The following is a 5,410-nucleotide window of genomic DNA, read 5'->3' as shown; positions in this document are numbered from 1 at the left end:
AGCAAGTGGGCATTGCTTTTGGGTATATGTGAGTGTATGATGCAATCAGGATTGAAGAGAGAGCAGGAAGCTTTTCTTCTCCGACGATTGCGTGAGCAATCCGTGATCCACCATCTACCATCCGCTCTCCCATTTTCCCATTTCCCCCTACATCTTGCATGAATCAAAAACCATTTCAATGACAACTGTTCCGCGATGAAGAAATCCTTCTCCGCTCATTTTCTTCTCAGGGAGCTTTCTTCTTTTCAATTTTCTTGTTTTTTTGCTTATTTCTCATATCATTTCTAGTGTGTTTGCGTATGTGTGTGTAGGGGGATCTTTATTTGTTTTTCTCGGTGATCATTTTTCGCTTTTTGTTCTGGTTTTTGGCTTTTGGTCACCTCAATGCCAATTTGATCTGCTACCCCCCCAGGAGAGGGGGCTAAGAAAGAGATGGGGCGGCGCTATAGTGATCAGTGATCGCTGATCGCTTTAGGATCAGTAACTAAACAGCTGTTCGAGGGGATTGGTCGATCAATCTAGGCTATGGATAACCCCCAAAAACCCAGATCCTTCTTCTAACATATGATGGATGATCATTCTAGCCTGCTTAATATATCTCTTGTCTGCCAAAAATAAAAATTTTGTGAACTTCAAAAAAACACATCGATGGGCGGCTAGAGAATGCGAATGCGAGTGCGAAACGAGCGCCAGCATAGTTGTTGAGATACTTTAGATATAGATAGACAGCCAGAGAAAAATCAACCAAATCAAATCAAACGCTGTCGGCGTCCTTCAGAGCTATGCAATGCGAAAATCTTCAGCTTTCAATGCTAAAACCCCAATGTGTGTTGTCCGAATATCTGGCAGATGCAGATACAGATGCAGCTACAGATGCATTTACATCCACTGATACGGCTGTGCGAATGCATTATGAAACCCATGTTCTCCCGATTTGTCGGGCATTTATCAAATGAATCGCCGCTGACAAAGAAAATTATGATAAATGCCAACAGAATTGAAATTTGCAGCTCTCCTTCACCCCGTTGCCCCTTATAACCAGACTCGAAATAAAAACTGTCAAATTCCGACACAAAAATTATTCATAATTTTCATCCAAATTACAAAATTACAGTACGCTACATTTTTGGCATTTGGCAAGCGCGAAAAAATCAAGAAAGAAATCTATGAAATTAGAAGAGAAATTATTAAAATACGCCCACTGCAAGGGATATGAGAAATTCTTTTCATAATGACCTGAAGCGCTCAAAATATTTGAAAATTAACAAACAACAAAATAAAGCGGACCCACGACAAAAAAAAATACGCAAAAAGCAACAACGCATAAATTCTGAACAAAAAAAAAAAAAAAAAAAAAACAACTTTCAAACATTTTTGGGGAATATTTATAGTTTGAAAAAGTTTCAGTTCTCATCAAGTGTGAGTATCTTTCGCCCCAGAACTGAATACTTATTCTATGGGCTCAGGGTGCTGCCTCTGCTCTCGTTTCTTTTCTCACATATAAAATTATCATAACTTTTGTTGGCTGCTCTGGCTGATGTTTTCTGACGCTGAAACAGAATCTGTGACATTGTCGACAAGAAACATCGCAGGCCAACCGAAAAAAAAAACGCAAAGCGAAAAACTAGAAAAGTATCGCAATTTTCAAAAGGAAACAACAAGAGCAAACACACATTTTGCAAAAAGACCCAATATTATTTTAGAATATATTTTTCATTTAAATACAGGGCTATAAGTTAGACTGGCGCATAATCTATAGCTAGGAAATTCGCATACAATATGTGTGTTTAATATTTATACAGAATAAACATTTAGTGGTCATAAATAATGGGTCACCCGAGGGGGTTCTCTTAACACTTCTAGATGGTTCTACCACCAAATAAAAAGTAAAAGCCTTGTAGAACCCCTTAAAAAATCACCAACATCAAGTCCATTCTTCTGTTTCCATTTTCATTAAAAAGCAAAAACACATTTTGGTTTTGAGTCATTGACGCAAAGCAATTTCTGCATTTTAGTGTCAAGATGCTAATGCCTCTTCTTGTATTTTTTTTGGCACTGGCGGCCTCCCTCAAAATATGGGATCTTGGGGGGGATCGAAGGGGGTTGAAATGGTCTGAAAGGGGGTGCCGCTTGTCTACACGAGGCAGCAACAATTATTGCTTGCAATGGGCTATTTCGAAGCTGCCGCCACAGTGCGCTGTGCAAGGTCCTCCTCCTCACCTGCACCACCACCACCACCATCACCACCGAAAGCCACCCAACCCACTGATCTCAGACCGTAATGCATGCCAAATGGGCGGCACTTTGGATAGGAGGAGGCGAGGCACAAAACGACAGGAGGCACAGATCACAGGGAAGGCGTAGAGTCCATTCCCCAAGTCGGTTAGTGGATCAGCTGCAAATGGGTTTTCTATATGGCAAGACAGATCATAAATCATAATTATCGGAGGGAAACTCAATAATTATTTTCACAGCGAGCAAGCTGAGAAGTTGACCCATATTCTGACAGTCTGGGAAATATAAAGAAAGCAATTTATACAGATTGAAATTTAAAATAAACTTCCGTTTGCCAAGCTATTAAATACTATTTTTTTAATTTAAAATTTGAAATCCCATTGATTCTGAAGAATAATAATAGGGAACAGAAATAAAAAAAATACTTTATTAATGTTTTTTATGAATCAAAGGGTTATGAGCATAAGTACCTTTGAATTAAGAAAGCTATATTCCAATTTACTTTTTTAAATATAAATTTTTGCAATAAAATTGGGACAAATCCAAGTTCAGAAAACCCACAACTCATTTGAATAATTATTAATTTTAATTCCGAAAGCGTCTTTATGCAAGTTTTTATGAGTTTAATAAATCTACATCCTGGATTTAATATTTATCAAAATTAGTTTTTTACATTTTTTTGACATTTTTACCCCTCATAAAATTTTGAAAAATTGAAAAACAATTTTGTTCTCACCGAACAAGGCTATATCGATTCAGCTGTTGATGCTGATCAAGAATATATATGATTTATAGGGTCGGAAATGACTCCTTTACGACATTACAAGACTCTGACTAAAATTATAAACCTTGCAGGGATATAAAAAATAGATTTTTTAAGCTATACAAAAAAATTACGTATACGCACTGGTGTAAATAGTATTTGATCATAACTAAGACAAAACTGCATTGATTTCCATTCGGAAAACGGTTATATGTTAGTTTTTATTTGAGCAATAAATCTGCAGACCCAATTTAAAATATAAAAAATTTTAAAATTGTTTCCCTAATTTTTGACAATTTTAACGATGTTACCCCTTATAAAATTTTGAAAAATTTGAAATTTTAATTTTCTGTCGGAGATGGCTAGATCAACTCTTGCTGATCAAGAATATATATTTTTTATAGGGTCAGAAATGACTCCTTGACATTATTTCAAGCTTCTGACTAAAATTTTAGAATAAAATAGAAAATTACGTATACGCACTGTAGTACAATGTTTAGATCATAACTAAGCCAAAAATAATTTGATTTCAAATTGGAAAACGGTTATATGTCAGTATTTATAATATTAATAAATCTGCATACTTGTAAACTTTTAAAAAATTTCATGTAACCCCTTATCATTTTTTGAAAAATTGGAAAACAAATTTGAAAATTTTTTGTTGGCACCGGACATAGCTAGATAGACTCGCCTTTTGATGCTGATTAATAATATATATGATTTATAGGGTCGGAAATGACTCCTTTACAGCGTCAAAAGCTTTCATTTAATACAAAACAAAAAATAACATTTTACAAATCGAAAGAAAGCATCAACAAAAGTTTACCATTAAAAGGAGTAGGTTGAATTCTAGTTAATTTATTTAATCTTTGTCATTTAATTGAATAAAAATATATTACATTATGTTATATATTTAAAATACATAGTTTTTAAAAATCAGAAACGCTTAGAGGTAAAAAATACATAAAATTGTACTAATGTAATAAAGCTCAGAAACAAAATTTTTTTCCAAGTATTTAAAAGGTTATTAACTTTAATGTATTAGCAAATGCTTAATGCCTATTCCGCCCCATCTGTTTTTGTATCGAGATATCATCTACCCTGCTTGAAATATTTCTCGAATGGTATTCCCGAAAAATTCTGCACAAGCAATTGGTACACATAGAATGAAAATGTTTTAAAAACGGCAACCGTGACCAAAATACATACGTATTCTATAGATAACTCTCGTCTAAATGCATTGGAACCCATCCAAATTGTCGATATAAAAATATCCATCGTCGGCTCCCCAATCCCCATTCCCAATCCCCAAGCCGCAATCCTCGATGGCCGATCGTCGGTCAACGTCGTGCACTCGGCGTCCCCTGCATTGGATCTCATCGGGTGCACCGATCCGAGGCGAAGTGAGGCGTCTTCCCATGCCCACACCCAATAGCCCGGCGATCTCCCTGGCAGGAAAGGAATACACATAGCAGGAGGAGCGGGCAACGGAAGAGGTTGCTCTGCCAGGTAGCACATGTGCCCATGCGCCGCTCCTCTGGGGGCTGTGTGTAATGCCTGGCATGACAAATGAATGAATACTTCCTGCATTACGTGTGGGTTATGTAATGGTGGGTCTGGCTATCCTACAGAATATCTGGTAATTGCAAATCTCGGAAATTCTTTTCAGAGTGGAACGATGGAAGGGATGCCTGACATTTTGCACTTGCAACTGTCAATCCTTGAGGCCAAATACTAGCACCACGAATATAGTCATGGATCCGCAATGGGATTCTTAGCTATAAGAAAATGATGGATCATTTGCGTGGAAGGTGTGTGGAAAAAACTTGGAACTAAATTATCAATGTTGAATAATCTTAAAACCATTTCCTTTTTAATATATTTTAAATGCACAATATTTCTGAGCTTCCATTAATAACGAACCTCCTTGAAAATTAATGATTGGCATTAGATGTTAACCTCTTTTATTCAAGCTTTAAAATCAAGCTTTAAAATTAAACAAATTTACTGAAGTAAATTAAATTTACTCTCATTAAAATTAAAATTAAAGTTAAGAGATTGCTCTGCACATTTATCCAGTTTAATTTTTTTTTTGTCATATTTATAAGTATTTATCCAAGAAACTTAAGTAACATTTGAATAAAACAATTGAATAACATTCTCAATTAAATATAATTAAAAAAACGCAATTATTAGCTTACAAAAATTTTATTTAAATAACAAGAATCGTTAACTGAATGATATCATTTTTGAAATTACCTTTTCCATTAGGCCAAGCATGTTTTGGAAGCGAAAATCGTTTCCTATCTATTCGTGGGTCTAAACAAAATGCTTTATTTAATAAATAAACATTTTGTTTAGAGCCCCGTGTTTTTGCAATCTTAAATAGTATTTGTGAACAAAAAGGAATAC

The 5,410-nt window shown here is 35.3% G+C and overlaps 1 long non-coding RNA gene across 1 annotated transcript; it reads left to right on the top strand.

Moving 5' to 3' along the window:
• The first annotated feature begins 4,313 nt into the window (after positions 1–4,313).
• LOC147643395 (uncharacterized) lies at positions 4,314–5,082 on the top strand. Its single transcript, XR_015272182.1, has 2 exons — positions 4,314–4,608; positions 4,668–5,082. It is a non-coding gene; the product is annotated as an uncharacterized LOC147643395 (long non-coding RNA).
• The last annotated feature ends 328 nt before the right edge of the window (positions 5,083–5,410 follow it).

Source organism: Drosophila serrata, unplaced genomic scaffold (genome assembly GCF_035046125.1).
Source record: "Drosophila serrata isolate PLE 108 unplaced genomic scaffold, ASM3504612v1 contig_275, whole genome shotgun sequence".
In the NCBI taxonomy this organism is placed as follows: domain Eukaryota; kingdom Metazoa; phylum Arthropoda; class Insecta; order Diptera; family Drosophilidae; genus Drosophila; species Drosophila serrata.
Note: the sequence above shows the minus strand (reverse complement) of the source record. Positions and strands in the feature narration are given on the sequence as shown.